This window comes from Polyodon spathula, chromosome 3 (genome assembly GCF_017654505.1).
Source record: "Polyodon spathula isolate WHYD16114869_AA chromosome 3, ASM1765450v1, whole genome shotgun sequence".
NCBI lineage: Eukaryota > Metazoa > Chordata > Actinopteri > Acipenseriformes > Polyodontidae > Polyodon > Polyodon spathula.
Window position 1 is genome coordinate 741390 of NC_054536.1, and position 12579 is coordinate 753968.

The 12579-nt window shown below is 41.1% G+C and overlaps 1 protein-coding gene across 1 annotated transcript in view; it reads left to right on the plus strand.

Moving 5' to 3' along the window:
• Positions 1 to 400: 400 nt before the first annotated feature.
• The window catches only part of LOC121309859 (deleted in lung and esophageal cancer protein 1-like), a 64721-nt gene continuing 52542 nt past the window's right edge, over positions 401 to 12579 (plus strand). The window contains exon 1 of the mRNA XM_041243015.1: positions 401 to 413. The gene's annotated coding sequence lies outside the window, so the exon portion shown is untranslated. The remainder of the gene's footprint in view (positions 414 to 12579) is intronic.

A 12579-nucleotide genomic window follows, 5' to 3' on the forward strand; every position in this document is an offset into this window, starting at 1 on the left:
GTAAGGGGGTGGGGGTTGGGTTATGGGAATAGAGAATATACTTTTTGTATTAATAACTGTCAGAGAATTGCATTTATATTGTATAGTATACCTTATTTTATTCTGTGTGAAATTCATTTGAATGTGAAAAAAACACTTCAAGTAGAAAGGATCAATAATGCTGAGCTATATATATACTGAGTGTACAAAGCATTAGGAACACCTTCCTAATATTGAGTTGCACCCCCTTTTGCCCTTAGAACAGCCTCAATTTGTCGGGGCATGGACTGTACAATGTGTCGAAAGCGTTCCACAGGGATGCTGGCCCATGTTGACTCCAGTGCTTGATACACACGGGAAGACTGCTTGAGTGCTGAACAAACTCAGCCAACGCGACAGCCAGTTAGCCTTCAAAGCAGGAGTGCCCCAGTGACACACTCTGATTCAACTGTGTCATTCGCGATTCTGGCACCTTCATACAGACTGATTGAAACCCAGGTTCAAAGGCACTTAGCTTCTTTTGTCTTCACCATCATGACTGATTCTGATGGCACATCCTAATGACTGATTTATGTTGTTCTATAGATTGTCACTACTGTACAGATTTTAAAAATCATTCTTTAACTGCATGTCTCATAACAGCAGCTTTTCTGGATGCACACTGATTCTGAACTGCATTTAACAGGTAACAGACTCATTCTGAACTCACTCATAACATTCTGATTCTGATGCTACTTCATAACAGAATGATTCAGGTGTTGCTCATAACAGCTGAACTGCACTAAGTGCTCATATAGACTGATTCTTTTTACTGCACTGCTCATAACAGATTGATAATTCTCAAACAGCTGATTCTGTTGAAAGCCATAACAGCAGGTTCTGAATGTTAATAAAGTGCTTCTAAAGAACAGATTTTTTTGACATTAACAACTGTACTAAGTAATTAACAGACTCCTTCTTTTAACTGCACTAACTTGACTGATCATGAATGCATTCCATAACAGACTGATTCAGGGCAGGGCTCCCACAGACTGATTCTGAACTGCACTGCTCATAACAGACTGATTCTGAACTGCACTGTTCATAACAGACTGATTCTAACTGCAGCTCATAACAGACTGATTCTGAACTGCAGGTTCATAACAGACTATTCTGAACTGCATTCTCATAACAGCTGATTCTAACTGCAGCATAACAGACTGATTCTGAACTGCATTCTCATAACAGACTGATTCTGCAGTTGCTCATAACAGACTGATTCTGAACTGCACTGCTCATAACAGACTGATTCTGAACTGCATTTTCATAACAGACTGATTCTGAACTGCATTGCTCATAACAGACTGATTCTTTAACTGCACTCTCATAACAGACTGATTCTGAACTGCACTGCTCATAACAGACTGATTCTGAACTGCATTCTCATAACTGACTGATTCTGAACTGCATTTCATAACAGACTGATTCTGAACTGCACCTCATAACAGACTGATTCTGAACTGCATTGCTCATAACAGACTGATTCTGAACTGCACTGCTCATAACAGACTGATTCTGAACTGCATTCTCATAACAGACTGATTCTGAACTGCACTGCTCATAACAGACTGATTCTGAACTGCACTCTCATAACAGACTGATTCTGAACTGCACTCTCATAACAGACTGATTCTGAACTGCACTGCTCATAACAGACTGATTCTGAACTGCACTCTCATAACAGACTGATTCTGAACTGCACTGTCATAACAGACTGATTCTGAACTGCACTCTCATAACAGACTGATTCTGAACTGCACTGCTCATAACAGACTGATTCTGAACTGCACTGCTCATAACAGACTGATTCTGAACTGCACTCTCATAACAGACTGATTCTGAACTGCATTCTCATAACAGACTGATTCTGAACTGCACTGCTCATAACAGACTGATTCTGAACTGCACTGCTCATAACAGACTGATTCTGAACTGCACTGCTCATAACAGACTGATTCTGAACTGCACTGCTCATAACAGACTGATTCTGAACTGCACTGCTCATAACAGACTGATTCTGAACTGCACTGCTCATAACAGACTGATTCTGAACTGCATTCTCATAACAGACTGATTCTGAACTGCATTCTTCATAACAGACTGATTCTGAACTGCATTGCTCATAACAGACTGATTCTGAACTGCATTCTCATAACAGACTGATTCTGAACTGCACTCTCATAAAAGACTGATTCTGAACTGCACTCTCATAAAAGACTGATTCTGAACTGCATTCTCATAACAGACTGATTCTGAACTGCACTCTCATAACAGACTGATTCTGAACTGCACTGCTCATAACAGACTGATTCTGAACTGCATTCTCATAACAGACTGATTCTGAACTGCACTGCTCATAACAGACTGATTCTGAACTGCACTGCTCATAACAGACTGATTCTGAACTGCACTGCTCATAACAGACTGATTCTGAACTGCACTCTCATAACAGACTGATTCTGAACTGCACTCTCATAACAGACTGATTCTGAACTGCACTGCTCATAACAGACTGATTCTGAACTGCACTGCTCATAACAGACTGATTCTGAACTGCACTCTCATAACAGACTGATTCTGAACTGCACTGCTCATAACAGACTGATTCTGAACTGCACTGCTCATAACAGACTGATTCTGAACTGCACTCTCATAACAGACTGATTCTGAACTGCATTCTCATAACAGACTGATTCTGAACTGCATTCTCATAACAGACTGGTTCTGAACTGCATTGCTCATAACAGACTGGTTCTGAACTGCATTCTCATAACAGACTGATTCTGAACTGCATTGCTCATAACAGACTGATTCTGAACTGCACTCTCATAACAGACTGATTCTGAACTGCACTGCTCATAACAGACTGATTCTGAACTGCACTCTCATAACAGACTGATTCTGAACTGCACTGCTCATAACAGACTGATTCTGAACTGCATTGCTCATAACAGACTGATTCTGAACTGCACTGACTGATTCTGAACTGCAATAACAGACTGATTCTGAACTGCATTGCTCATAACAGACTGATTCTGAACTGCACTCTCATAACAGACTGATTCTGAACTGCACTGCTCATAACAGACTGATTCTGAACTGCACTGCTCATAACAGACTGATTCTGAACTGCATTCTCATAACAGACTGATTCTGAACTGCACTGCTCATAACAGACTGATTCTGAACTGCATTGCTCATAACAGACTGATTCTGAACTGCACTGCTCATAACAGACTGATTCTGAACTGCACTGCTCATAACAGACTGATTCTGAACTGCACTGCTCATAACAGACTGATTCTGAACTGCACTGCTCATAACAGACTGATTCTGAACTGCACTCTCATAACAGACTGATTCTGAACTGCACTGCTCATAACAGACTGATTCTGAACTGCACTCTCATAACAGACTGATTCTGAACTGCACTGCTCATAACAGACTGATTCTGAACTGCACTGCTCATAACAGACTGATTCTGAACTGCACTGCTCATAACAGACTGATTCTGGCCTGCACTGCTCATAACAGACTGATTCTGGCCTGCACTGCTCATATCAGACTGATTCTAGCCTGCACTGCTCATAAAAGACTGATTCTGAACTGCATTTCTCATAACAGACTGATTCTGAACTGCACTGCTCATAACAGACTGATTCTGAACTGCACTGCTCATAACAGACTGATTCTGAACTGCATTCTCATAACAGACTGATTCTGAACTGCATTCTCATAACAGACTGATTCTGAACTGCATTGCTCATAACAGACTGATTCTGAACTGCACTGCTCATAACAGACTGATTCTGAACTGCACTCTCATAACAGACTGATTCTGAACTGCACTCTCATAACAGACTGATTCTGAACTGCACTCTCATAACAGACTGATTCTGAACTACACTGCTCATAACAGACTGATTCTGAACTGCACTCTCATAACAGACTGATTCTGAACTGCACTGCTCATAACAGACTGATTCTGAACTGCACTGCTCATAACAGACTGATTCTGAACTGCATTCTCATAACAGACTGATTCTGAACTGCACTGCTCATAACAGACTGATTCTGAACTGCACTCTCATAACAGACTGATTCTGAACTGCATTCTGCTCATAACAGACTGATTCTGAACTGCATTGCTCATAACAGACTGATTCTGAACTGCACTGCTCATAACAGACTGATTCTGGCCTGCACTGCTCATAACAGACTGATTCTGAACTGCACTGCTCATAACAGACTGATTCTGGCCTGCACTGCTCATAACAGACTGATTCTGAACTGCACTGCTCATAACAGACTGATTCTGAACTGCATTGCTCATAACAGACTGATTCTGAACTGCATTGTTCATAACAGACTGATTCTGAACTGCACAGCTCATTTCAGACTGATTATGAACTGCACTCTCATAACAGACTGATTCTGAACTGCACTCTCATAACAGACTGATTCTGAACTGCACTGCTCATAACAGACTGATTCTGAACTGCACTGCTCATAACAGACTGATTCTGAACTGCACTCTCATAACAGACTGATTCTGAACTGCACTCTCATAACAGACTGATTCTGAACTGCACTCTCATAACAGACTGATTCTGAACTGCACTGCTCATAACAGACTGATTCTGAACTGCACTCTCATAACAGACTGATTCTGAACTGCACTCTCATAACAGACTGATTCTGAACTGCACTCTCATAACAGACTGATTCTGAACTGCACTGCTCATAACAGACTGATTCTGAACTGCACTGCTCATAAAAGACTGATTCTGAACTGCATTCTCATAACAGACTGATTCTGAACTGCATTGTTCATAACAGACTGATTCTGAACTGCATTGCTCATAACAGACTGATTCTGAACTGCACTGCTCATAACAGACTGATTCTGAACTGCACTTCTCATAACAGACTGATTCTGAACTGCACTCTCATAACAGACTGATTCTGAACTGCACTGCTCATAACAGACTGATTCTGAACTGCACTGCTCATAACAGACTGATTCTGAACTGCACTGCTCATAACAGACTGATTCTGTACTGCACTGCTCATAACAGACTGATTCTGAACTGCACTCTCATAACAGACTGATTCTGAACTGCACTCTCATAACAGACTGATTCTGAACTGCACTCTCATAACAGACTGATTCTGAACTGCACTCTCATAACAGACTGATTCTGAACTGCACTGCTCATAACAGACTGATTCTGAACTGCACTGCTCATAACAGACTGATTCTGAACTGCACTGCTCATAACAGACTGATTCTGAACTGCACTCTCATAACAGACTGATTCTGAACTGCACTGCTCATAACAGACTGATTCTGAACTGCACTGCTCATAACAGACTGATTCTGAACTGCACTCTCATAACAGACTGATTCTGAACTGCATTCTCATAACAGACTGATTCTGAACTGCACTCTCATAACAGACTGATTCTGAACTGCATTCTCATAACAGACTGATTCTGAACTGCATTCTCATAACAGACTGATTCTGAACTGCACTCTCATAACAGACTGATTCTGAACTGCACTCTCATAACAGACTGATTCTGAACTGCACTCTCATAACAGACTGATTCTGAACTGCACTGCTCATAACAGACTGATTCTGAACTGCACTGCTCATAACAGACTGATTCTGAACTGCACTGCTCATAACAGACTGATTCTGAACTGCACTGCTCATAACAGACTGATTCTGAACTGCACTCTCATAACAGACTGATTCTGAACTGCATTCTCATAACAGACTGATTCTGAACTGCACTGCTCATAACAGACTGATTCTGAACTGCACTGCTCATAACAGACTGATTCTGAACTGCACTGCTCATAACAGACTGATTCTGAACTGCACTGCTCATAACAGACTGATTCTGAACTGCACTGCTCATAACAGACTGATTCTGAACTGCACTTCTCATAACAGACTGATTCTGAACTGCACTGCTCATAACAGACTGATTCTGAACTGCACTGCTCATAACAGACTGATTCTGAACTGCACTGCTCATAACAGACTGATTCTGAACTGCACTGCTCATAACAGACTGATTCTGAACTGCACTGCTCATAACAGACTGATTCTGAACTGCACTGCTCATAACAGACTGATTCTGAACTGCACTGCTCATAACAGACTGATTCTGAACTGCACTGCTCATAACAGACTGATTCTGAACTGCACTGCTCATAACAGACTGATTCTGAACTGCACTGCTCATAACAGACTGATTCTGAACTGCACTCTCATAACAGACTGATTCTGAACTGCATTCTCATAACAGACTGATTCTGAACTGCACTGCTCATAACAGACTGATTCTGAACTGCACTCTCATAACAGACTGATTCTGAACTGCATATAACAGACTGATTCTGAACTGCACTCTCATAACAGACTGATTCTGAACTGCATATAACAGACTGATTCTGAACTGCACTGCTCATAACAGACTGATTCTGAACTGCACTCTCATAACAGACTGATTCTGAACTGCACTCTCATAACAGACTGATTCTGAACTGCACTGCTCATAACAGACTGATTCTGAACTGCACTCTCATAACAGACTGATTCTGAACTGCACTGCTCATAACAGACTGATTCTGAACTGCACTGCTCATAACAGACTGATTCTGAACTGCACTCTCATAACAGACTGATTCTGAACTGCATTCTCATAACAGACTGATTCTGAACTGCACTCTCATAACAGACTGATTCTGAACTGCACTCTCATAACAGACTGATTCTGAACTGCATTCTCATAACAGACTGATTCTGAACTGCACTGCTCATAACAGACTGATTCTGAACTGCACTCTCATAACAGACTGATTCTGAACTGCACTGCTCATAACAGACTGATTCTGAACTGCACTGCTCATAACAGACTGATTCTGAACTGCACTCTCATAACAGACTGATTCTGAACTGCATTCTCATAGCAGACTGGTTCTGAACTGCACTGCTCATAACAGACTGATTCTGAACTGCATTCTCATAACAGACTGATTCTGAACTGCAATAACAGACTGATTCTGAACTGCACTCTCATAACAGACTGATTCTGAACTGCACTCTCATAACAGACTGATTCTGAACTGCACTGCTCATAACAGACTGATTCTGAACTGCACTCTCATAACAGACTGATTCTTAACTGCATTCTCATAACAGACTGATTCTGAACTGCATTGCTCATAACAGACTGATTCTGAACTGCACTGACTCATAACAGACTGATTCTGAACTGCATAACAGACTGATTCTCATAAACAGACTGATTCTGAACTGCATTCTCATAACAGACTGATTCTGAACTGCACTGCTCATAACAGACTGATTCTGAACTGCACTGCTCATAACAGACTGATTCTGAACTGCACTGCTCATAACAGACTGATTCTGAACTGCATTCTCATAACAAACTGATTCTGAACTGCACTGCTCATAACAGACTGATTCTGAACTGCACTGCTCATAACAGACTGATTCTGAACTGCACTCTCATAACAGACTGATTCTGAACTGCAATAACAGACTGATTCTGAACTGCACTGCTCATAACAGACTGATTCTGAACTGCACTCTCATAACAGACTGATTCTGAACTGCATTCTCATAACAGACTGATTCTGAACTGCACTCTCATAACAGACTGATTCTGAACTGCATTCTCATAACAGACTGATTCTGAACTGCATTCTCATAACAGACTGGTTCTGAACTGCATTCTGCTCATAACAGACTGATTCTGAACTGAACTGCACTCTCATAACAGACTGATTCTGAACTGCACTGCTCATAACAGACTGATTCTGAACTGCACTCTCATAACAGACTGATTCTGAACTGCACTGCTCATAACAGACTGATTCTGAACTGCACTGCTCATAACAGACTGATTCTGAACTGCACTCTCATAACAGACTGATTCTGAACTGCATTCTCATAACAGACTGATTCTGAACTGCACTCTCATAACAGACTGATTCTGAACTGCACTCTCATAACAGACTGATTCTGAACTGCACTGCTCATAACAGACTGATTCTGAACTGCACTCTCATAACAGACTGATTCTGAACTGCACTGCTCATAACAGACTGATTCTGAACTGCACTCTCATAACAGACTGATTCTGAACTGCACTGCTCATAACAGACTGATTCTGAACTGCATTCTCATAACAGACTGATTCTGAACTGCACTGCTCATAACAGACTGATTCTGAACTGCACTGCTCATAACAGACTGATTCTGAACTGCACTGCTCATAACAGACTGATTCTGAACTGCACTGCTCATAACAGACTGATTCTGAACTGCATTCTCATAACAGACTGATTCTGAACTGCATTGCTCATAACAGACTGATTCTGAACTGCATTCTCATAACAGACTGATTCTGAACTGCATTCTCATAACAGACTGATTCTGAACTGCATTGCTCATAACAGACTGATTCTGAACTGCACTGCTCATAACAGACTGATTCTGAACTGCACTCTCATAACAGACTGATTCTGAACTGCACTGCTCATAACAGACTGATTCTGAACTGCACTGCTCATAACAGACTGATTCTGAACTGCACTGCTCATAACAGACTGATTCTGAACTGCACTGCTCATAACAGACTGATTCTGAACTGCACTCTCATAACAGACTGATTCTGAACTGCATTCTCATAACAGACTGATTCTGAACTGCACTGCTCATAACAGACTGATTCTGAACTGCACTGCTCATAACAGACTGATTCTGAACTGCACTCTCATAACAGACTGATTCTGAACTGCATTGCTCATAACAGACTGATTCTGAACTGCACTGCTCATAACAGACTGATTCTGACCTGCACTGCTCATAACAGACTGATTCTAAACTGCACTGCTCATAAAAGACTGATTCTGAACTGCACTGCTCATAACAGACTGATTCTGAACTGCACTGCTCATAACAGACTGATTCTGAACTGCACTGCTCATAACAGACTGATTCTGAACTGCACTCTCATAACAGACTGATTCTGAACTGCACTATAACAGACTGATTCTGAACTGCACTGCTCATAACAGACTGATTCTGAACTGCACTGCTCATAACAGACTGATTCTGAACTGCACTCTCATAACAGACTGATTCTGAACTGCATTCTCATAACAGACTGATTCTGAACTGCATTCTCATAACAGACTGATTCTGAACTGCATTCTCATAACAGACTGATTCTGAACTGCATTCTCATAACAGACTGATTCTGAACTGCACTGCTCATAACAGACTGATTCTGAACTGCATTCTCATAACAGACTGATTCTGAACTGCATTGCTCATAACAGACTGATTCTGAACTGCATTGCTCATAACAGACTGATTCTGAACTGCACTGCTCATAACAGACTGATTCTGAACTGCATTGTTCATAACAGACTGATTCTGAACTGCATTGCTCATAACAGACTGATTCTGAACTGCACTCTCATAACAGACTGATTCTGAACTGCACTGCTCATAACAGACTGATTCTGAACTGCACTCTCATAACAGACTGATTCTGAACTGCACTCTCATAACAGACTGATTCTGAACTGCACTCTCATAAAAGACTGATTCTGAACTGCATCAGACTGATTCTGAACTGCACTGCTCATAACAGACTGATTCTGAACTGCACTCTCATAACAGACTGATTCTGAACTGCATTCTCATAACAGACTGATTCTGAACTGCATTGCTCATAACAGACTGATTCTGAACTGCATTCTCATAACAGACTGATTCTGAACTGCATTCTCATAACAGACTGATTCTGAACTGCACTGCTCATAACAGACTGATTCTGAACTGCATTGCTCATAACAGACTGATTCTGAACTGCATTCTCATAACAGACTGATTCTGAACTGCATTCTCATAACAGACTGGTTCTGAACTGCATTGCTCATAACAGACTGGTTCTGAACTGCATTGCTCATAACAGACTGATTCTGAACTGCATTGTGCTCATAACAGACTGATTCTGAACTGCATTGCTCATAACAGACTGATTCTGAACTGCACTGCTCATAACAGACTGATTCTGAACCGCACTGCTCATAACAGACTGATTCTGAACTGCACTGCTCATAACAGACTGATTCTGAACTGCATTGTGCTCATAACAGACTGATTCTGAACTGCATTGTTCATAACAGACTGATTCTGAACTGCACTGCTCATAACAGACTGATTCTGAACTGCACTGCTCATAACAGACTGATTCTGAACCGCACTCATAACAGACTGATTCTGAACTGCATCTTCATAACAGACTGATTCTGAACTGCATTGCTCATAACAGACTGATTCTGAACTGCACTGTTCATAACAGACTGATTCTGAACTGCACTCTCATAACAGACTGATTCTGAACTGCACTGCTCATAACAGACTGATTCTGAAACCTGCACTGCTCATAAAAGACTGATTCTGAACTGCACTCTCATAACAGACTGATTCTGAACTGCACTCTCATAAAAGACTGATTCTGAACTGCACTCTCATAACAGACTGATTCTGAACTGCACTCTCATAACAGACTGATTCTGAACTGCAATAACTGCAACTGCTCATAACAGACTGATTCTGAACTGCACTCTCATAACAGACTGATTCTGAACTGCACTGCTCATAACAGACTGATTCTGAACTGCACTCTCATAACAGACTGCTGACTGCTCATAAACAGACTGATTCTGAACTGCACTGCTCATAACAGACTGATTCTGAACTGCATTGCTCATAACAGACTGATTCTGAACTGCATTTCTCATAACAGACTGATTCTGAACTGCATTGCTCATAACAGACTGATTCTGAACTGCACTGCTCATAACAGACTGATTCTGAACTGCATTGTCTCATAACAGACTGATTCTGAACTGCATTGTGACTCATAACAGACTGATTCTGAACTGCATTTCTCATAACTGATTCTGAACTGCATTTCTCATAACAGACTGATTCTGAACTGCATTCTCATAACAGACTGATTCTGAACTGCATTGTTCATAACAGACTGATTCTGAACTGCATTGTTCATAACAGACTGATTCTGAACTGCATTCGTTCATAACAGACTGATTCTGAACTGCATTGTTCATAACAGACTGATTCTGAACTGCACTGCATTGTTCATAACAGACTGATTCTGAACTGCAAGACTGATTCTGAACTGCAGACTGATTCTGAACTGCACTGCTCATAACAGACTGATTCTGAACTGCACTCTCATAACAGACTGATTCTGAACTGCACTGCTCATAACAGACTGATTCTGAACTGCACTTCTCATAACAGACTGATTCTGAACTGCACTGCTCATAACAGACTGATTCTGAACTGCACTCTCATAACAGACTCATTGATTCTGAACTGCATAACAGACTGATTCTCATAAACAGACTGATTCTGAACTGCACTGCTCATAACAGACTGATTCTGAACTGCACTGCTCATAACAGACTGATTCTGAACTGCATAACAGACTGATTCATAACAGACTGATTCTGAACTGCATTGATTCATAACAGACTGATTCTGAACTGCATTCTCATAACAGACTGATTCTGAACTGCATTCTCATAACAGACTGATTCTGAACTGCATTGCTCATAACAGACTGATTCTGAACTGCATTGCTCATAACAGACTGATTCTGAACTGCACTGCTCATAACAGACTGATTCTCATAACAGAACTGAATTTCTCATAACAGACTGATTCTGAACTGCATTGTTCATAACAGACTGATTCTGAACTGCATTGTTCATAACAGACTGATTCTGAACTGCATTGTTCATAACAGACTGATTCTGAACTGCATTGTTCATAACAGACTGATTCTGAACTGCATTGCAACAGACTGATTCTCATAAACAGACTGATTCTGAACTGCATTGCTCATAACAGACTGATTCTGAACTGCATTCTCATAACAGACTGATTCTGAACTGCACTGCTCATAACAGACTGATTCTGAACTGAACTGCACTGCTCATAACAGACTGATTCTAAACTGCACTGCTCATAACAGACTGATTCTGCACTGCTCATAACAGACTGATTCTGAACTGCATTTCTCATAACAGACTGATTCTGAACTGCATTCTCATAACAGACTGATTCTGAACTGCATTGCTCATAACAGACTGGTTCTGAACTGCATTTCTCATAACAGACTGATTCTGAACTGCATTCTCATAACAGACTGATTCTGAACTAATAACAGACTGATTCTGAACTGCATTGCTCATAACAGACTGCTTCTGAACTGCACTGCTCATAACAGACTGATTCTGAACTGCATTGCTCATAACAGACTGATTCTGAACTCCACTGCTCATAACAGACTGATTCTGAACCGCACTGCTCATAACAGACTGATTCTGAACCGCACTGCTCATAACAGACTGATTCTGAACCGCACTGCTCATAACAGACTGATTCTGAACCGCACTGCTCATAACAGACTGAT